The sequence below is a fragment of the Rhinoderma darwinii genome, chromosome 3 (genome assembly GCF_050947455.1).
Source record: "Rhinoderma darwinii isolate aRhiDar2 chromosome 3, aRhiDar2.hap1, whole genome shotgun sequence".
Lineage (NCBI taxonomy): Eukaryota > Metazoa > Chordata > Amphibia > Anura > Rhinodermatidae > Rhinoderma > Rhinoderma darwinii.
This window is the reverse complement of record NC_134689.1, coordinates 391,917,605-391,939,885: the sequence shown is the minus strand read 5'-3', so window position 1 is coordinate 391,939,885 and position 22,281 is coordinate 391,917,605. Positions and strand designations below refer to the sequence as shown.

Sequence of the window (22,281 nt, the reverse complement as noted above, 5' to 3'; positions counted from 1 at the left end):
GCGCCTCATAATAAGAAGTGTCTGTGAGTCGTCAGAAAGTCAGAGTGGCGTTTATTTGGAAAGTCTGTCAGGTGCAACTGTTCAAAGCACACGGGACTGGCGACGAGCAGAGAACCAGAGCGAGTCTGAGTGGATTGGGTCGTGCCAGCATTCGTCGCTGCACAGGCAGCCCCGTGTGTCCTGCTGAGCAGTTCTGGACTGCTGTGAATCTTGGGTCTGTTGGGAAGAGTGCGCTCTCTCAGAGGCCATGTGAGTATGGATCCTGCAATTAGTTATGGACCACTTCCAGCATAATCCTGTACTTTGGCCAGGTAAAGGCCTAGTCACCACCGCCTGGAAAAGTGATCAAAAGAGAATGCCAAGACAAGTGCCCATCAAAGTTGTACTGCCAAGCTAAGTGCCTCTCAGAGGCTGTTGTAACTGCTAAGCTAAGGACCTCCGAGAGGCTGTGATCGCCAAGCGTGTTTGTGCACTTTAAGATACTGTAACCGCAAAACTGTGTTCCAACCCTGTAATTGCTACGCTAAATACTACTGCCTGTAACCATTACACTTTGTGGCCCATCCAAAGTAAAGCTTTTTAATGTACTATGTCTACCTCCATTACTGCGTCATCATCGGGTGGGGTCCCGGGTCAGGGTCAATGACCACACACATTAAAATCTCTCTCTCCTATAGAAGTCCTTTGGTACTGGCCCTGACCACAAAATGGTTGCCTCCACTGTGTGTGGGTAGATGGTCACATGTTTTCAGAGCATAGAAAATATTTTTGGGAACACCCAGCACTCGCCTACATAACATGGATGTTTAGATTTTTGCATCATAATCTTTGTTGTTATCATTGCACACACAGGACATATCTTCAATAAGGTCTAACAAGTCATTTTCCATCAACATAAGAATTAGACCTTGTGATTGATCACAAAGTCAGTTCCAAATGGGGTGACTTCGACTAGACCTTTAGAACCCAGGTATATTAGGGCCCAAAATTGTGTCAGACTTTGGACTCACCAGAGGATCCTCAGGTACTCTAGTGCGCCAGTCAGTAGGGCCGGCTCCAGGTTTATGTGGGCCCTTGGGTGACACAGACTTAGTGGGCCCCTTTGCAGGGGATCTCACAACAGCAGTAAAATGCCATAAAAAATTGTCACTTTGTGCCCCCATATAGACGTTAGGCCCTGTTTATGCCCCCATATAGAAGATAGTGTCACACAGCCCCCCTCCCAGGTAGTACCACACAGCCCCCTCCTCCCAGGTAGTACCACAAAGTTCCTGACGTCACTGTCTATATACGGACAGTGTTGTCAGGGGCAACCCCAGATCCATAGTCCCGGGCATAGCACTACTAGCACTCTGCCTGGGAGTGCCGTAGCTAAAGGATCATGGGCCCCAGTGCAAGAATTCAGCTTAGGCCCCCCTACCCCTCCCCAACACCACCAGACCCATGCACACGCCTATCCCCAGCTGCCTTGCCCGACAGACCCCATGAATACCCTCACATTATAATGCTCCTCATAGCTGCCCCTTACACAGTATAATGCTGCCCCCCACAAAGTATAATGCCCTCCATAGCTGACCACCACAGTATAACGCCCCCCATAGCTGCTCCCACAGTATAAATCCACAACACAGTATAATGCCCCCCATTGCTGCCCCCCACACAGTATAATGCCCCCATAGCTGCCCCTTACACAGTATAATGCCCCCATAGCTGACCACGACAGTATAATGCTCCCCGTAGCTGCCCCACACAGTATAATGCCCCCCATAGTTGCCCCATATCGTGTAATGCCCCCTATAGCTGCACCATACATTATAATGCTCCCCATAGCTGTACCATACAGTATAATGCCCCCCATAGCTGTACCATACAGTATAATGCCCCCATAGCTGCACCATACAGTATAATGCCCCTCATAGCTGTACCATACAGTATAATGCCCCCTATAGTAGCACCATACAGTATAATGCCCCCATAGCTGCACCATACAGTATAATGCCCCCCATATCTGCCCCATACCGTATAATGCTCCCATACAGTACAATGTCCTCCATAGCTGCCACATACAGTATAATGCCCCCCACAGCTGACCCATACTGTATAATGCCCCCCATACAGTATAATGCCTCCTCAGCAGCTACAATAGGACCCCCCTCCCATACCTAGTATAATGCCCCCATATGTACCTAATAGAAAAATAATAACATAATTACTTACCTACCCCCGTTCCCACGACGTGTGGAGGATCCTTCTCCTCCTCTGCACTGTGCTGTGAGTGACTCGGTGCAAACAGGCGCGATGACGTCACTACATAGAGCCTGCCTGATCACGGCACAGTGAATGCTGGAGCGAGGCTCCAGCACTCAGCCCTACTGAATGTGCGTCCTGCGGATGCAGACTCAGTTGGAGGTGGGACCAGCGCGGTCAGACTGGGACACTGCTCTGGTCCTAGCATCGCTGTCCATATTCACTGTCCATATATGGACAGCGATGTCAGGGGCTTTCCCAGATAGTTAGTCCCGGAGCAGAGCCGCTAGCGTTCTGCCTGGGACTCCCCTCCTTCTTACATCACTGTCCATATATGGACAGTGATGCTTTAATGACGGCAGCGTCAGCACCCGGCGGCCGAGTGGGCCCCCCCAAGTGGAGTAGGCCCCGGCACTTGCCCGGGTTTGCCAAGTGCTGACGCCGGCCCTGGCAGTCACATCCTGAGTAGGGATCAGAAGTGCTCTATACGACACATAGAGATATTGTGACGTGTTGGAAATCTCAAGATTAACCAGATTGTTCCAGTTGCTCATAGAAGAGCAAGTATCGAGAGTTGATGCTTGTGGCATAGAGATATGGGGTGCTGTGGTCATAACCATCTCTGGTTGTTGGGAAATCTTAAGATGAACCAGATCATTCCCATTGCACATAGATAAGAATTGGCGCTGAGAAGAAAAACTGGCCTCCATGGCATTTGTGGGGGCTTTAGTTTTAGGGACAATAGGGGTTTAAGCAATGGAAAAAGAGTTCTCACTAGGCCGGGTTCAAAAGAGTTAGGGGTATAAGGACAGAGCAGGTGAGGGCACAGGCGGTAACATTTTAGACTAATCCGCCCACCCTCCCTTTGGAAAAAATCAGAGGGTAGTGTTTAGGCATTTTTTATCTTAGTTTTTTTATTTTTTATTTGTGAGGAGAAATTGTGACATTTTATCCAACAATAGAAAATGGGCAATCTGGCGGGTCCATGGCAGGCTTAGCATTGCCGTGTGGCAGGCCATCCGTCACGGGTGCAGAAGTGTTATTATGTCATTAAAACAAGATGAAGGCATTTACCATTTCCCAATGGCCTATTGATAGGCAATGACGATGAGGTTGAAGTAATATACAAGATGTAATTTCCCGACCAATATGGCGGATTAAAAAAATACCATTTTAATAATCATCATCAGCATCAGTATTAAATAATATGTAGTTCTTTAAGTGTAATTGAATAAATAATAATGCAATGGTTTTTCCTAGTTAATATATTGAACACATATAATAATTAGATTTCCGTAAAAAAAAATAATAATAATAAAAAAATAAAAAATATATATACATAAATCCATATTTGAATTAAGGAACATTACAATTAAAATTGACTGTGTGAAAGAAAAGTCTTTTGATTGGTGGAGATCTCTGTGGTCAGACCCCTAGCAATCTCAGGAATATGGCACAAATGTTACAAGTCAGACAAGCCCTTTAATTAATGTCATTTAGGTAGTATTATCTTTGCAGCATATATATAGATTATTTTTCTCCTTCAAGAACTAAAGAAGTGGAATAAAAGAAATGAAATAATGATAGCAATAATTTTAAAAAAGAAAGAAAAAAAACCTGTTTCTGCCCGGTCTCGAACCGGGGACCTTTCGCGTGTTAGGCGAACGTGATAACCACTACACTACAGAAACTGACGTATTCTCAGTAACGTCATATAGTCATGTAATTCTGTGGTTGTAATCAGGGTCTGCCTCAGCCTTGATTCAGTGAATCTCACATCTACATGGTAAAGATTGCTATCAATTTAGAGGGTGACATACAGAAGTTACACCAGTGTTAGCCTAGTGCTGAAGGGGGTTAAAAAAAGGATATATAATCACACAGACCTCATTGCAATGCCCTAATAGGTTTAAACCAGTAAATGCCTTGGAATGCCCCCTCAAACTAACAATCAAGTAGTGCCTGGGGTGCATCTTATACCTCCCAAATTGTAAGGCTGGATTCACACGAGCGTGTGCTTTTTGCGCATGCACAAAACGCTGCGTTTTGCCTGCGCAAAAGGCACTTAACAGCTGTGTGTCAGCCCTGTATGATGCGCGGCTGTGTGCTTTTCGCGCAGCCGCCATCATTATGACACTCCATTTGGATGTTTTTCTGTTTTCATTCATCCTTTTCACTGCTGTTGCGCGAATCACGCTTGACCCATGGAAGTGATTCCGTGTGACATGCGTGGTTTTCACGCACCCATTGACTTCAATGGGTGCGTGATGCGCGAAAAACGCAGAAAGAACGGACATGTCGTGACTTTTACGCAGCGGACTCACGCTGCGTAAAAATCACGCAACTGTCTGCACAGCCCCATAGACTAATATAGGTCTGTGCGACGCGCGTGAAAACCACGCGTGTTTCACGGACGTATATCACGTTCGTCTGAATAAGCCCTAAGTGTTATAAAGAGGGACAACTCATGTGGTGGTCATTTTTTTTATGTGTGAATACCCCTTTAACCCCTTAGTGACCACCAATACGCCTTTTCACGTTGGTCACTAAGGGGTCTTAGGCTAGGCTGACGCCTTTTCACGGGAGCCTAGTCTAAGTCCTGCACGGTTCTCCCGTGCAGGCTGGAGCCGGGGCTGGAGCCGGGGCTCAGCTGTCTGATGCTCCAACACCTTACTTCGATCGCGGCCGTTTAACCTGTTAAATGCCGCCGTCAATAGCGACCGCGGCATTTAACTTGTTTGCAGAGGGAGTGCGCTCCCTCTGTCACCCATCGGCGGCCCGCAAATGCTATAGTGGGTCTCTGATGGGGTGTCATGGCCGCCGGGGGCCTGATAAAAGCCCCCAGGTCTGCCCTGGACATATGCCTGTTAGGACGCGCGGGAGGCACGTCCTAATAGATGCCTGTCAGATTTACACTGACAGGCAATAATGCTCTGGTATACGAAGTATACCAAAGCATTATAGCAGCGATCTGAAGATCGCACAGTAAAGTCCCCTAGTGGGTCTAATAAAATAAGTAATAAATGTGAAATAAAGGTTAATAATAAAAATTACAGTAAAAAAATAAATAAAACCATTTTTTTTCCATAAAAAGTGGTTTTATTTAGTAAAAGTGTAAAAAATAAATAAAAGTACACATATATGGTATCGCCGCGACCGTAATGACTCCATTAATAAAGTTAATATGTAATTTAAACCGCAAGGAGAACACCGTAAAAAAAAAAACGCAAAAAACAATGGCAAAATTGCAATTTTTTTCCATTGCCCCCCAAAAAAGTCATAATAAAAATGAATCAATAAGTTCCATGCACCCCAAAACAGTACCAATCAAAACTACGTCTTGTCCCGCAGAAAACAAGCCCAAAAAATCACTACATTGATGGAAAAATAAAAAAGTTACGGCTCTTGCAAAGCGATGATGCAAAAACAAATAATTTTCGTTCAAAAGTGTTTTTATTGTGCAAAAGTCGTAAAACATAAAAAACCTCTACATATGTGGTATCGCCGTAATCGTACCGACCCATAGAATAAAGGTAATGTGTTATTTACACCACACAGTGAACGCCGTCAATTTAAAAATGCATAGAACAATGGTGGAATTTCAGGTTTTTTTTAGAATCCCCCCAAAAAAAGTTAATAAAAGTTAATAAAAGATTATATGTACCCAAAAATGGTGCTATTAAAAAGTACAACTAATCCCGCAAAAAACAAGTCCTCATACAGCTAAGTAGACGAAAAAATAAAAAAGTAATAGCTCTTTGAATGCGACTATAGAAAAACGAATAAAATAGCTTGGTCATTAGGGCCTAAAATGGGCTGGTCACTAAGGGGTTAAACGATCACTATGGGTAAAACTGATGCATTATTCCTAGTGTAGAGCCTGAGGGGTGGTGTATGACACAGCGATTCAAAGAGCACCAAAGAGAGAATAGCAGTCATGCACTAACAGTTTTTTCTGGATTGCTCCTGTAAATTGCTTAATATAAAACTCAAACAGTCTAACAAGTGACACCCATAAAAGTGCCAACCACACAGTTTTCCCCCCAGTAGTGCCAGTCACAGAGTGCCCCCTATTAGTGCCAGCAATACCTTGCCCAGCGGTGTGATTCAAATTTTTAACAACAGGTTCCCTGTTTTTCGGACGAATACATGCGGGGGGTGGGGGTTCACGGTGTTTTGCGGTGTATCGCGCCATTGAAAATGATTCTAATAAAAAAATAAAACAATTATGATATTCCAGATACCCCCTACATTAAAGTGGACTCTAAATAAAGAAATTCCCTGTCCAGAATGTTTTAGTGTGGATTGCCCTCTGTAGGTAGTAGCGTTCCCTGTAGATAGCGCCCCCTGAAGTGTTCCCTCCAGACAGGGCCCCCTGTAGCGTTTCCTGTAGATAGTGCCCCCTGTAGCATTCACTGTAGCGTTCCCTGCATAGTGTCCGCTGTAGCATTCACTGTAGCGTTCCCTGTATAGTGCCCCCTGTAGCGTTCCCTGTATAGTGCCCCCTGTAGATAGGCCTCCCTGTGGCGTTCCCTGTGGATAGAGCCCCCTGTGGCATTCCCTGTAGATAGAGCCCCCTGAGGCATTTCCTGTAGATAGAGCCCCCTGTGGTGTTCCCTGTAGATAGAGCCCCTTGTGGCGTTCCCTCTAGATTAAGCCCCCTGTGGCGGTCCCTGTAAATAGGGCCCCATGTGGCGTTCCCTGTAGATAGAGCCCCCTGTAGCGGTCCCTGTAGATAGAGCCCCCTGTGGATTTCCCTGTAGATAGAGCCCCCTGTGCCCCTGTGGCGGTCCCTGTAGATAGGGCCCCCTGTGGTGTTTCCTGTAGATAGGGCCCCATGTGGCATTCCCTATAGATAGGGCCCCCTGTGGTGTTTCCTGTAGATAGAGCCCCTTGTGGCGTTCCTTGTAGCGTTCCCGCTTCCAACTGAGCCGGCGTCCGCAGGACGCAGATTCAGTTGGGTTGAATGCTGGAGCCTCGCTCCAGCATTCACTTTGCCGTGAGCAGCTCGGCACAGGCAGGCGCGATGTAGTGACGTCATCGCGCCTGTCTGCACCGAGTAACTCACAGCACAGTGCAGAGGAGAAAAAGGATCCTCCACACGTCGTCGGAACGGGGGTAGGTAAGTAATTATGTTATTATTTTTATATTAGGTACATATGGGGGCATTATACTAGGTATTTTCTGCAACAAATTTCAATGCAAAAATCAACATTACAAAAATCTGTATTACAGTAGCAGCAAAGTGGATGAAATCCGCTGAAAAAACGAGCATAAATTGACCTGTTGTTTGGCTTTTTAATCCGCAGCATGTCAATTTATGCTGCGGAATCGTTCCATTTTCGGTGTGGTTTTATTCTATTGAGTTAATGATTAAGTAAGATAAAAAAAATTTAGAAAAAGTATTATAAATAATAAATTATAATTTTATAAATTCTGGAAAAAAAAAATAGGCACCAGTGTTAAAAGTTAGACAAGCACTTTAATTAATGTAATTTAGGTAGTATTATCTTTGCAGCATATATATAGATTATTTTTTTCCTTCAAGAACTAAAGAAGTGGAATAAAAAAAATGAAATAATGATAGCAATAATTTTAAAAAATAAAGAAAAAACCTGTTTCTGCCCGGTCTCGAACCGGGGACCTTTCGCGTGTTAGGCGAACGTGATAACCACTACACTACAGAAACTGAAGTGCCATATCCTACGTCATATAGTCATGTAATGCTGTGGCGGTAATCAGGGTCTGCCTCAGCCTTGATTCAGTGAATCTCACATCTACATGGTAAAGATTGCTATCAATTTAGAGGGTGACATACAGAAGTTACACCAGTGTTAGCCTAGTGCTGAAGGGGTTAAAAAGGGATATATAATCACACAGACCTCTTTGCAATGCCCTAATAGGTTTAAACCAGTAAATGCCTTGGAATGCCCCCTCAAACTAACAATCAAGTAGTGCCTGGGGTGCATCTTATAACTCCCAAATATATATTACTCTATGCGGCAGTGCAGACAGTCCGTGGGTTTTGTGCAGCGTGAGTGCGCTGCGTAAAACTCACGACATGTTCTATATTTCAGAGTTTTTCGCGCATCACGCACCCATTGAAGTCAATGGGTGTGTGAAAACCACGCAGGTCGCACGGAAGCACTTCCGTGCGAACTGCGTGATTCGCGCAACAGCTGTCAAACTCTGAATGTAAACAGAAAAGCACCACGTGCTTTTCTGTTTACAAACATCCAAACGGAGTGTCATAATGATGGCGGCTGCGCCAAAATCACGCAGCCGCGCATCATACACTGATGACACACGCAGCTGTTAAAGGAACAGTGTCACCACAAAAAAAAATTTCATGTCAGTTTAATGTTAGTGTTTTATTAAAAACGTTTTTATTTATTTGTGTGTTTGTGTGTTACTTTTTTCTATTTTTTCACTTTTTCTTCCCTATGGGGGCTGCCATTTTTTTTTCCATTTCTGTATGTGTCGATTAACGACACATACAGACATGGAATACGGCAGCCACAGTCCCATAGGGACTGCGAACGGGGCCCGTCCCATCCACTTCTGTGTACGCCGTCTGTGTGGGAACTGCGCATGCGCCGCTCCCACACAGTCCAATTTGAAATGCCCCCTGTACTAGCACTACACTACCCTTGTAGTGAGTGCAACAATACCCGACATATAATTCCGCCTGAATGCCCTACATACTCACTGATGCATGTGTGGCCTCTCGTCTTCACGGTTCTGCGAAGGCGGCGCGATGACGTCATCTCGTCGCCCTCGCAGATCCCGTGAGACTAGAGACCACATCTGAAGAGGACAGCGCTGCATTGGTGAGTATGTGTCATCGCGCCGCCGATAGCCAGCAAAGGAACCAATAGTTCCCTTGCCTCTTGAACCCCCATGTCACAGATCCGTTTTTAACGGTTGTTACATGTATTGACAGCCATTAAAAACTGATCCATTGACTTCTATGGGGGCCGTCTGCCCGTCAAAACGGCCAAAAATAGGACATGTTCTATGTTTTGATGGCCAATATTCACAGGCCATTAAAAAAAAACTGCAGTGTGAATACACCCATAGAACATCATTGTTCTGAAAACCGCCATTCAAAAATTGGCCGTTACACGGCAGTTTTTCCACTGTCGTGTGAATGTAGCCTAAGCGTATATGCAAACTGGGCAGATTAGCTGCAGATTTTCTGCAACGGATTTCAATGCAAAAATCCACATTACAAAAATCCGTATTATTATTATTGACGTCATCGCGCCTGTCTGCACGAGTAACTCACAGCACAGTGCAGAGGAGAAAAAGGATCCGCCACACGTCGTCGGAACGGGGGTAGGTAAGTAATTATGTTATTATTTTTATATTAGGTACATATGGGGGCATTATACTAGGTATTTTCTGCAACGGATTTCAATGCAAAAATCAACATTACAAAAATCCGTATTACAGTAGCAGCAAAGTGGATGAAATCCGCTGAGAAAACGAGCATAAATTGACCTGTTGTTCGGCTTTTTAATCCGCAGCATGTCAATTTATGCTGCGGAATCGTTCCATTTTCGGTGTGGTTTTACCCCAGTGAGTTAATGATTAAGTAAGGAAAAAAAATAGAGAAGAAGTATTATAAATAATAAATTATAATTTTTTTTAATTCTGAAGAAAAAAAACTAGCAGAGGATGGTTTCGATCCATCGACCTCTGGGTTATGGGCCCAGCACGCTTCCGCTGCGCCACTCTGCTGCCTGGAAAATAAACGACATACAAGCAATATAGCAGTGTGTATTTCTAAGGGAGTGGTTTCGCTTGTTCCTGCTAACCACGTGGTTCTGCTTGTAACCATTTCCAGTTTATAGTGGTGTCATAGAGTTGTATTATGTGAATGTAATTAGTGTCATGACCTTCCTTAGAATTTGCTGAGCGCTCCAGTTCTTTTCAGGAAATTCATCACGTGGGCGCCGCAGTTCAGGGAAATGGAATTATTTACTAGGAAACGGCGGCAAAGGTCATTCTCGGAGCTTTTGTGACTACAAGCTGAACCTCAGTACACCACATCTAGGACAGAGAGAAGCAGCTGTCTCTGTGGCGCAATCGGTTAGCGCGTTCGGCTGTTAACCGAAAGGTTGGTGGTTCAAGCCCACCCAGGGACGACTTTTATTTATTGTGGTTTTTTTATTCTAAGAATTGTAAGTCATTACTTTCTACCTCCACAAATATGTCAAAATTGTTATGTAAACTGTTCCCAAAATTTATTGTGATTTCATATATAATATGTAAAACAGAAATCACAAGAGATATTGGGATGCCCTTGCTGCCTGAGATTTTTCGCAACATAAATGGAACAGCGATTCTGTAATGTCAAGGGTAAAAAAAAACAGAAACGCCCAACGTGGGGCTCGAACCCACGACCCTGAGATTAAGAGTCTCATGCTCTACCGACTGAGCTAGCCGGGCGTCTACTAGATTTTTTCAAAATACACCACAGAATTGATGAATAAACATGACCAATACATACCTTCAATGAAAAGTAATAATTTCCTAATATGGCCAAATGTAATGGGACACACATTTTAAAGGCAGTGTGCTTAATGCAACTTTCAAATTACTTTTTGAGATACAGCTGCTTTGTATCCTGTATACAGAGCAGCTGTACCTTTTGCTTGAATCCTGTACCCGGCAGGTCCACGGGGCTGACGGGTTTAGTGTCAGCGGGTCCTGCATGTCTCTGACATGTAGGACCCAACTGTCGTCCATCACATATAAGTTGAACTGGGATGTGATGGGTAACAGGTGGATCCTGCCAAGCAGGGCGGAAGCCTCTGAGAAGGCTCATTGGAGCCGTTATCTGGTGAACAGAAAAAGACTCTCCCTTCTTGCAGCAGAGTGTGACATAGTATAAGTCGAAAGAGGCCCAGTTGTTCCTGAGATACTGGTGGAAGTTGTCGGCCAACAAGATTTACAGAATCCAAGGCATGCACTGCCGAGCAGGAGGAAGCCACTGAGAAGGCTATTGGAAGCCAATTTGCCAAGTAATGTGGAAGCCCCTGAGAAGGCTTGTTGAAAGCGGAGTAGTCAAGCTGGACGGGAGCTGCTGAAACAGGCCTACGCTGTACGCAGGAGTTTAAAATGCGGGAAGTCATCACAGCCAACCAGTGTAAATAGTTTTCCATGGTCAATAAAATAGAAACCACAGACCAGGCCCTCCTCAAAACCTAGAAATACAAATCTCTAAATAAATACAGTTTCCCCAGACCTCCTAAACACAAGAGCCCTAAAAATAGAGATTCCCTCTAAATAGACCCCCTACATACCCCTGATGAAAAGGAATCCTATAGAAAAATGTAGACCCACCCTTAATGCAGACCACAGCTGACCTGAATACTAGCTGGGTCAGTGGTTTACTGGCCGAGTGGCAACTCTGTGTACAAATTTGCTGTCTGGAGCTTTTACTGGAGTAGTCGCTGAAGGTACACCAGCATCGAGTTGTAAACTTAGCCTAAGGCTACATTCACACGACAGCAAAAAATGGCCATGTGATACGGTCCTTTTCAGAAAAATGTAGTTCCATGACTGTATTCACAGAACAGCACCATACAGCTTAACCCTTTCACGCCGCAGCCAATTCAGATTTTCATTTTCGTTTTTCCCTCCCCACCTTCCAAAGGCCATAACGCCTTTATTTTTCCCTCGATATAGTACTATGAGGGCTTGATTTTTGCGGGACAAGTTGTAGTTTTTCGTAGCACCATTTATTTTGCCGTATAATGTACTAGGAAACGGGGAAAAAATTATTTGTGGGGTAGAAAATGAACCGCCATGGTTTTTTGCGTGCCATTTTTACAGAATTCACTGTACAATTAAAACAACATATTCATTTTATTCTATGGGTCAATACGATTACGGCGATACCAAATATGTGTAGGATTTTATATATTTTACTACTTTTACAAGTAAATACCTAAGTGTAAAAAAGAAAATTTATTTTGTTTCGCCAAATTCCGAGAGACGTAACGGCTTTATTTTTCCGTCGATTAAGTGGTATGAGGGCTTATTTTTTGCGGGATAAGCTGTAGTTTTTAATAATACCATTTTGGTGTAAATGTTACGGTTTGATCACTTTTTATTTCATTTTTTGTGGGAGATTAGGTGAGCAAAAAATAGAGATTCTGGCGTTTACTATTTTTTTTTTTACGGCGTTCACGGTGCGGGTTAAATAATGATATATTGTGATAGTTCAGACTTTTACGGACGCGGCGATACCAATTATGTTTATTTATTTAATTTTTTACTATGCTCTAGGGGGAAAATGGGAAAAGGGGGGGTTTTTGAACTTTTAATATAAATTTTTTTTTTACACAAAAAAAACAACTTTATTTAACTCATTTTTACATTTTTTATTAGTCCCCCTAGGGGACTTCAACCAGCGATCGTTAGATCGCTTGCACGATATACTGCAATACTAATGTATTGCAGTATAACGTGATTCTGACAGTCTCCTATGAAGCCCTGCCGGAGGCAGAGCTTCATAGGAGTACCAAGATGGCGGACCTGGGGGACTTCGTCAGACCCCCAGGCAGCCGTGTGAACCAACGGCTCCCCCCGATCTCGCCGCGGGGGGGGCCGTTGAGACGTTACAGGGGGTCGCCCCCCTGTTTTTAGTCATTTAAATGCCGCGATCTCTATTGAACGCGCCATTTAACGGGTTAAACAAGCGGGATCGCGCTAAAGCGCGATCCCGCTCGTAACCCGGAAGTGTCGGCTATAACACACAGCCGACAGACTCGTATAATGTCCCGATAGGTGCCCCATACAGTATAATGCCCCATAGCTGCCTCATACAGCTTAATGCCCCCCAAAACTGCCCCATACAGCATAATGCCCCCATACAGTATACTGCCCCATAGCTGCCCCATGTAGTACAATGCCACAACAGCTGCCCCGTACAGTATAATTTCCCTATAGCTTCCCCCATACAATATAATGCCCCCATAGCTGCCCCATACAGTATAATACCTCCACAGCTGCCCCATATAGTATAATGCCCCTATAGCTTCCCCATACAGTATAATGTCACCTTAGATGCCCTTATACAGTATAATGCCCCCTTAGCTGCCCCTAATGTCAGTGCCCACGCAGATAGTGCAACAGTGCCCATGTATATGATGCTTGAGAAAGGCTCACACTGAGCTGAAAAGTCGCACACACGTGGAATAAAAGGATCATTTCTTTCACATATTTTTTAATACTGCCTTACTTTCTTTTGTCAGTGCCCATGTATATAGTGCCAGTGTCCCCTGTAGATTGTGCCCCTATATAGTGCCACAGTGCCTATGTAAATAGTGCCAATGAAGATAGCGCCACTGTCCCTGTAGATAGCGCTACACCCACACCCCCCCCCCCCAAAGATAGCGCCATTTCAACTCCCTCTAGGAGCGGAATCCCCAGCCAGAGCATAGGCCGGGGATTCCACTCCTAGAGAAAACTCCTGATGTCACTATAGACAGCGACATCAGGGGCTACTCCTGGAACGGAATCCCATACCAGAGCGCTGCCAACACTTTGGCCATGGATTCCGCTCCAGGAGGAGCCTCTGACTTCACTGTCTATATATGGACAGTAACCTCAGGGGTTACCTCTAGGAGCGGAATCTCCGGCCAGATCGTCGGCAATGGGGATTCCACTCCAGAGGAGCCACTGACATCACTGTCCATATATAGACAGTGACGTCAAGGGTTCCCCGGGCACAGCTCTTAAAGTAGCGCAGTGGCCTGGGAGTCCTCGGTGAGGGGAGGAGCTCCCTCTGCTCCTCTGCTCTGAACTAATGCTGAAGCAGGGAGCTGACGGTTCCCTGCTTCAGCATTGGGTTCAACTGTATTTGCGTCCTGAGGACACAGATGCAGTTAACGGCGGGACTTACATCTGGCCACCGGGACAGCGGGACACCACACAGGACTGTCCTGCTGAATCCCGGACAGTTCGGTGGTATGTGGATATATATTTTTTCTGTTTATGCTGTATATATGTACAGCTTGGTTCTGGTGCTGTGTTCATGTACTGTCCCTCACAGAGCTCCCTGTAGATAGTGCCCCTCATAAACATCTCCTGTAGATAGTGCCCCTCACAAACCTCTCCTGTATATAGTGCCCCTCATAAACCTCCCCTGTAGATAGTGCCCATCATAAACCTGCCCTGTAGATAGAGCCCTTCATAGAGCCTCCTGTAGATAGTGCCCCTCATAAACCTCCCCTGTGGATAGTGCCCCTTATAAACCTCCCCTGTAGATAGTGCCCCTCATAAACCTCCCCTGTAGATAGTGCCCCTCATAAACCTCTCCTGCAGACAGTGCCAAAATGTTCTACGTGCAGAGATCTTGCTTCTAGTTTTGCAAAGGAGACTGATAACATCAAACAATAACATAAGCTGTACAGCAAATGCATATACAATTGGCACTAATAGCTGTGCTTCTTGTAGACTCTGTAAGAAGAAGCAGTCTAGAGGTTTACAGAACTTATGAGTAGTTTGAGATACCTCAGTTTAATTCAACCCTTTGGGAGCAATGCTTATTAAATGTGAGATGTTTGAAGCATGTTCATAAATTTAAACTACATAAGAAAGAGAAATTAGAAGAAGAAAAAAATGATATTTCCCTGACCGGGAATCGAACCCGGGCCGCGGCGGTGAGAGCGCCGAATCCTAACCACTAGACCACCAGGGAAACTGACATAAGAGTTCCTGCCTTCCCAACATGACCCACACAACCAGCAAAAATGTGCTCAATCCAGTGGATTTTTTTGGGGGTGAACAACTAATCACTTCCACATTCTGACCCGCCTTCCAAACGACCAGCAAAAATGTGATCAATCCAATGGATTTTTTTTTTCGGGCGAACTAATCACTAAATAAACCCCCCCCCCCCCGCAACTTTACTGTAAAGTCACAGGCAGGGAGTGCTGCATCTGGCACTATTATGCGGGCAATGCCTTTGCCAATGACACTGTGACTGGCACCATTAAAAGTATAAGTATGTCACTACATATAATATTGCTGCTGTCATGTTCAAAAGATCTCTATATTCCTCAGTCAGTAAATCAACGAAACCGATCGATTAAACAAAAACCTAATACCATAAGGAAATTACTAAGGAATAGAATAATAAAAAAAAAAAATGTTTCTGCCCGGTCTCGAACCGGGGACCTTTCGCGTGTGAGGCGAACGTGATAACCACTACACTACAGAAACTGCCATGTACACCAGGCGACAGACCACGTACTCCAGCTTAGAGCCTCACTGTCACTTTGCCGTCTATGGATTTAAAGTCATGAGTCATAGTTCCAGTGCCAATACCGATTCTCCCATGCAGTATAATGCCCACACAGATGCCCCAATACAGTATAATGGCCAAACAAATGCACCAATACAGCATAATGCCCAATAGCTGCCCCCATACAGCATAATGCCCCCATAGCTGCCCCATACAGCATAATGCCCTTATAGCTGCCCCATACTGTATAATGTCCCATACAGTATAACGCCAACCCAGATGCCCCATACAGTATAATGCACCATAGCTGCCCCACACAGCTTAATGCCCCAAAGCTGCCCCATACAGCATAATGCCCTATTGATGCAGTATAATGCCCCCACAGCTGCCCTTATACAGTATAATGCCCTAAAGCTGCCCCATACAGTAGAATGCCCCCACAGCTGTCCCATACAGTATAATGCCCATTTAGCTGCCCCATACTGTATAATGCCTCCACAGCTGCCCCATATAGTATAATTCCCCTATAGCTTCCCTCATACAGTATAATGCTGCCTTAGATGCGCCCATACAGTATAATGCCCAAACAAATTCCCCCATACAGCATAATGCCCAATAGCTGCCCCATACAGCATAACGCCCCCATACAGTATAATGCCCCCATACAGTATAATGCCCACACAAATGCCCTATATCATATAATGTCCCCATACCTGCCCCATGCAGTATAATGCCCCATAGCTGCCTCATACAGCTTAATGCCCCCATACAGCATAATGCCCCCATAGAGTATAATGCCCCACAGCTGCCCCATACAGTATAATGCCCCTATAGCTTCCCCATACAATATAATGCCCCCATAGCTGCCCCATACAGTATAATGCCCACTTAGTTGCCACCTCACAGTATAATACCCCCACAGCTGCCCCATATAGTTTAATGCCCCTTTAGCTTCCCCATACATTATAATGTCACCTTAGCTGCCCCTAGTATCAGTGCCCACGTAGATAGTGCTACAGTGCCCATGTAGATTGTGCCAGTGTCCCCTGTAGATAGTCTTTTTGGCCTGATGAAGACGCAGGTTCTGCGTACAAACGTGTTGCCGCTTTTGCAAATAAATTTACTCACTATTATTACCCCTGTTATCCTTGCCTCTTGAGTAGCGCTTTCCATATATATCCATTTTTTTATTTATTTTTTAAATTCTATGTTCTGCGTTATCAAAACCTTGATGCCAGTCCTTGGATACTGAAAGCTGCAACCACATTACCTACTACTGCCTACTCCATAAGTTGTACCTGCCAGTACAAACTACCTCAGGTGAGTGCAACTATTTACCTATACTTTACTATAATCACCCCACCTATCAGGTTTATCTTGCACCATGTAGCGCTTTGTACCTTTTTTTCATTACAGACCCTGTAGATAGTGCCCCTATATAGTGACACAGTGCCCATGTAAAAAGTGCCACAAACCCGTTGAAGATAGCGCCACTGTCCCTGTAGATAGCGCTACCCCCCCCCCCCACAGATAGAGCCATTGGGGCTCCCTCTAGGAGCAGAGTCCCCAACCAGACCATAGGCCGGGGATTCCGCTCCTAGAGGAAACCCCTGATGTCACTATGACCAGTGACGTCAGGGGCTACACCTGGAGCGGAATCCCCTACCACTGCATTGCCGACAATCAGGCCTGGAATTCCGTTTGAGGAGTAGTCGCTGACGTAACTGTCCGTATATGAACAGTGACGTCAAGGGTTCCCCCGGGCACAGCGATTAAAGTAGCGCTGTGGCCTGAGAGTTCACGGCGATTGGAGGAGCTCCCTCTGCTCCTCTGCTTTGAACTAATGCTAAAGCAGGGAGCTGATGGTTCCCTGCTTCAGCATTGGGGTCAACTGTATCTGCGTCCTGAGGACACAGATACAGTTGACAGCGGGACACCACTTAGAATCCGGGACAGTTGGGTGGTATGCTGTATATGTGTACAGCTTGGTTCTGGTGCTGTGTTTATGTACTGCCCCTCACAGAGCTCTCTGTAGATAGTGCCCTCATTAACCTCTCCTGTAGATAGTGCCCCTCATAAACTTCCCCTGTAGATAGTTCCCCTCATAAACCTCCCCGGTAGATTGTGCCCCTCATAAACCTCTCCTGTAGATAGTGCCCCTCATAAACCTCCCCTGTAGATAGTGCCCCTCATAGAGCTACCTGTAGATAGTGCCCCTCATAAACCTCCCCTGTAGATAGTTCCCTCATAGAGCTCCCTGTAGATAGTGCTCCTCAAAAACCTCCCCTCTAGATAGTGCCCCTCGTAAACCTCTCCTGTACATAGTGCCCCTCATAAACCTCTCCTGTGGATAGTGCCCCTCATAAACCTCTCCTGTAGATAGCGCCCCTCATAAACCTCACTGTAGATAGTGCCTCTCATAAACCTCCCCTGTAGATAGTGCCCCTCATAAACTTCACCTGTAGATAGTGCCCCTCATAAACCTCCCCTGTAGATAGTGCCCCTCATAAACCTCCCCTGTAGATAGTGCCCCTCGTAAACCTCCCCTGTAGATAGCGCCCCTCATAAACCTCACTGTAGATAGTGCCCCTCATAAACCTCCCCTGTAGATAATGCCCCTCATAGAGCCTCCTGTAGATCATGCCCCTCATAAACCTCCCCTCTAGATAGTGCCCCTCATAAAGCTCCCCTGTGGATAGTGCCCCTCATAAACCTCCCCTGTAGATAGTGCCCTCATAAACCTCTCCTGTACATAGTGCCCTTCATAAACCTCTCCTGTAGATAGTGCTCCTCATAAACCTCCCCTGTAGATAGTGCCCCTCATAAACCTCTCCTGTATATAGTGCCCCTCATAGAGCCTCCTACAGATAGTGCCAAAATTCGTATTTTGTACATGCCGAGATCTTCCTTTTAGTTTTGCAAAAGTGACTGATAACAGCAAACAATAACATAAGCTGTACAGCAAATGTATATACAATTGGCACTAATAGCAGAGCTTCTTATAGGCTCTGTAAGAAGAAGCAGTCCAGAGGTTTACAGAACTTATGAGTAGTTTGAGATACATCTTTAACGCAACCCTTTGGCAGAAATGCGTATTAAATGTGAGATGTTTGAAGCACATGTAAAAGGTAATAAACACAGCTAAATCCATTTTCATGTAACAGGTAATAAACACAGCTAAATGCATGTTCATACATTTAAACTACATAAGAAAGAGAAATTCGGGGGAAAAAAAATGATATTTCCCTGACCGGGAATCGAACCCGGGCCGCGGCGGTGAGAGCGCCGAATCCTAACCACTAGACCACCAGGGAAACTTCTACAAGCTGACCTGCCTTCCCAATATGACCCACACAACCATCAAAAATATGCTCAATGGATTCTTTTGGGGGGTGAACTAATCATTAAATAAATGCTGCATCTGGCACTATTATGCGGGCAATGCCTTTGCCAACGTTATGATGACACTGTGACTGGCACCATTATAAGTAGAACCTTTTTTAAATAATCAAAACTCTGCTAAAAAAAACCTGCTCTACATGTGTCAAATGTGGATGTGTGCGCATTGCCAGCACCGTTACTATGTCACCACATATAATATTGCTGCTGTCATGTCCGAAAGATCTCTATACTCCTCAGTCACTAAATCAACGAAACCGATCTATTATGAAAAAAAACAATGTATTACTAAGGAACATTAAAAAAAAGTGTTTCTGCCCGGTTTCGAACCGGGGACCTTTCGCGTGTGAGGCGAACGTGATAACCACTACACTACAGAAACTGCCATGTACATCAGCAGACAGACCACGGACTCCAGCTCAGAGCCTCACTGTCACTTTCCCGTCTGTAGGTCTGAGATCACGTGTCATAGTTCCAGCGCCAAGAAATGTTACATATCAGAAAATCGAGTTTTCTCAGTCAGATTTGTGCGACAAGTTTATCAAGGGAGACTTTTATATTGATTTACAATGGTCTGTATTGCTCACATTTACCATGAACCTTGTCAGTGTAAACATTTTACAGTCCAAAAGATGTAAAAAAACACGAAATCAGATTTTAACCCCTTCCCGTCGTAAACAACTTTCAGATTTTCATTTTCGTTTTTTTCCTCCCCGCATTCCAGAAGCCATAACGTCTTTATTTTTCCGTCGATATAGTCCTATGAGGGTTTGATTTTTGCGGGACGAGTTGTAGTTTTTCATTTATTTTGCCGTATAACGTACTAGGAAACAGGAAAAAAATTATTTGTGGGGTAGAAAATAAAAAAAACAGGTTTTTTGCGCACCGTTTGTGGCTGCTACAGCGGTAGCGACGGCACTATAGCAGAGCAGGGAGGTATCTCCCTGATCTGCTATCTACTAGCGCCACTGTAGCTCCCTAAAGGAGCGGAATCTCCATGTGGCCGGGGATTCCGCTCCTGGAGCACTCCTTGATGTCTCTGTCCATAAATGGACATAGAATATAGGAGCTTCTCCTAGAGTGGAATCTTCGGTCACAGCGTCGGCAACGCTGTGGACGGGGATTCTGCTGCAGCTGCAGGAGTTTCCCCTGATGTCATTGTCCATATATGGACAGAGACATCAAGAAGTGCTCCAGGAGCGGAATCCCCAGCCACACGGGGATTCTGCTCCTTCAGGGAGCTACAGTGGCGCTATCTACAGGAAGGGAGGGTTTGCTATCTACAAGGAGGCTGTGGGCTGTTTGGCACTACCTACAAGGGGGCTGTGGGCTGTGTGGCACTCCCAACCAAGGGGCTGTGTGGCGCTCCCTACCAGGGGTTTGTGTGGCACTACCAACCAGGTGGCTGTGTGGCACTACCAACCAGAGGGCTGTGTGGCACTACCAACCAGGGGGCTGTGGGTTGTGTGGCACTACCAACCAGAGGGCTGTGTGGTGCTCCCTACCAGGGGGCTGTGTGGCGCTCCCTACCAGGGGGCTGTGTGGCACTCCCTACCAGGGGGCTGTGTGGCGCTCCCTACCAGGGGGCTGTGTGGTGCTCCCTACAGGGGTCTGTGTGGCGCTATCTACAGGGGGCTGTGAGGCGCTGTCTACAAGGGGGCTGTGTGGCGCTACCTACAAGGGGGGAGCTGTGTGGCGCTACCTACAAGGGAGCTGTCTGGCACTACCTACAAGGGGGCTGTGTGGCGCTACCTACAAGGGGCTGTGTGGCGCTATCTACAGGGGGATTCTGTGAGTGGGGGGCTGATGGTCATTTTACTCTGAGTGGGGGGCTGATGGACATTACTGTGAGTGGGGGGCTGATAGTCATTTTACTGTGAGTGGGGGGCTGATGGTCATTACTGCGGGTTGGGGGCTGATGGCAGATAATACCTGCGTCGCTTGTTTGGAGCGGTTTTTCCTGCGTCTTTTGCATTCGCTTCAACGGCTTAAAAAAAATGTAAAAAAAAAAGGTCACACAATACTGTCAGTTCTTGAAGGAATTTTGAGGCAGATTTTTTTTGCCTTACAAAAAACGAGTGTAAACATACCCTACGAGTGTAGTGCTTGTTTTTAGCAGTTTTCTGTCTTTCTCTAAACAATTTTATTTTTCCAGTGATGCCTCAAGTCCAAAAAGGTTGGGAAACTCTGAACCAGGCGACAGGATGCCGTCGTGGAGCAACTCAGTTCATCATGGGAACGGGGCCTAGGTGAGTAAAATTTTTGTTTTTGTTTGGGGGCACTGTCTACAATGGGGAGCTCGGGGACTGTATAGCACAGTCTACAAGGGGGAGGTGGGGGCTGTATGGCACTGTCTACAAGGTGGAGGTGGGGGGCTCTATGGCACCATCTACAAGGAGAAGGTGGGGGATTATAGCACTGTCTACAGGGAGGCTGTATGGCAAAATCTACAAGGGGGCATTATACTGTGTGGGGGCCACTAACCGGACATTATACTGTGTAGGGGTACTACAGGTGGCATAATACTGAGGGCACAATTAGAGGACAAATTACTGTGTCCTTGAAGGGGTTGTAATATATTATTTTATTAAATATTATTATTATACTGTATTTTTTTTAAATGATGGGGTGGGGTGCCGAAAGATCATTTCGCACAGGGCGCCATCCATCCTAAGGCCGGCCCTGTGTCCAAACATCAGTTTAGGGCCACATATGGGGTTTTGCTTTACTCAGTAGAAATTGCGTTACAAATTGTGTGGTGTATTTTCTCCTTTTACCCTTGTGAAAATTAAAAATTGTGAGCTAATACTACATATTTTGGGAAAAAATATTATATTTCATTTTCACTGTCTAATTGTAGTAAAAACTATGAAACCACTGTGGGGTCAAAATTCTCACTACACCCTAGATGAATTCCCTGAGGGACGTAGTTTCCAAAATAGAGTCACTTCTCAGGGGTTTCCACTGTACTGAGACATATCACCCGAAAACCAATCCGGCACAATCTGCACGTAAAATAGCGCATCTGCCTTTCTGAGCCCTGCCGTGTGTCCAAGCAGTTTATGACCACATATGAGGTATTTCCAATTTTTTTGTGGAAAAAATTGTCATTTTTATTTTTACGGACTAATGCCAATAAATTCTGCAAATGACTTGTGGGATCAAATAGCTGCCACCATACAGTATATTGCCCCCATAGCTGCCAGCATACAGTATAATGCCCCCATAGATGGACCCATACAGTATAAAGCCCACACAAATGCCCCAATAAGGTATAATGCCCACACCGATTCTCCCATGCAGTATAATGCCCACAAAGATGCCCCAATACAGTATAATGCCCACACAGATGCCACCATGCAGTATAATGCCCA

The 22,281-nt window shown here is 45.4% G+C and overlaps 8 non-coding genes across 8 annotated transcripts; 1 reads left to right on the top strand and 7 right to left on the bottom strand.

Annotated features, from left to right (window-relative positions):
- Positions 1–3,865: 3,865 nt before the first annotated feature.
- On the bottom strand, positions 3,866–3,938 carry TRNAV-AAC (transfer RNA valine (anticodon AAC)). Its single transcript has one exon. It is a non-coding gene; the product is annotated as a tRNA-Val (tRNA).
- Positions 3,939–7,863: 3,925 nt separating this feature from the next.
- Positions 7,864–7,936, bottom strand: TRNAV-AAC (transfer RNA valine (anticodon AAC)). Its single transcript has one exon. It is a non-coding gene; the product is annotated as a tRNA-Val (tRNA).
- Positions 7,937–10,323: 2,387 nt separating this feature from the next.
- Positions 10,324–10,397, top strand: TRNAN-GUU (transfer RNA asparagine (anticodon GUU)). The gene has a single exon. It is a non-coding gene; the product is annotated as a tRNA-Asn (tRNA).
- A 231-nt stretch (positions 10,398–10,628) lies between these two features.
- On the bottom strand, positions 10,629–10,701 carry TRNAK-CUU (transfer RNA lysine (anticodon CUU)). The gene has a single exon. It is a non-coding gene; the product is annotated as a tRNA-Lys (tRNA).
- A 4,189-nt stretch (positions 10,702–14,890) lies between these two features.
- Positions 14,891–14,962, bottom strand: TRNAE-CUC (transfer RNA glutamic acid (anticodon CUC)). The gene has a single exon. It is a non-coding gene; the product is annotated as a tRNA-Glu (tRNA).
- Positions 14,963–15,413: 451 nt separating this feature from the next.
- TRNAV-CAC (transfer RNA valine (anticodon CAC)) lies at positions 15,414–15,486 on the bottom strand. The gene has a single exon. It is a non-coding gene; the product is annotated as a tRNA-Val (tRNA).
- A 3,264-nt stretch (positions 15,487–18,750) lies between these two features.
- Positions 18,751–18,822, bottom strand: TRNAE-CUC (transfer RNA glutamic acid (anticodon CUC)). Its single transcript has one exon. It is a non-coding gene; the product is annotated as a tRNA-Glu (tRNA).
- A 394-nt stretch (positions 18,823–19,216) lies between these two features.
- Positions 19,217–19,289, bottom strand: TRNAV-CAC (transfer RNA valine (anticodon CAC)). Its single transcript has one exon. It is a non-coding gene; the product is annotated as a tRNA-Val (tRNA).
- Between the last annotated feature and the right edge of the window lie 2,992 nt (positions 19,290–22,281).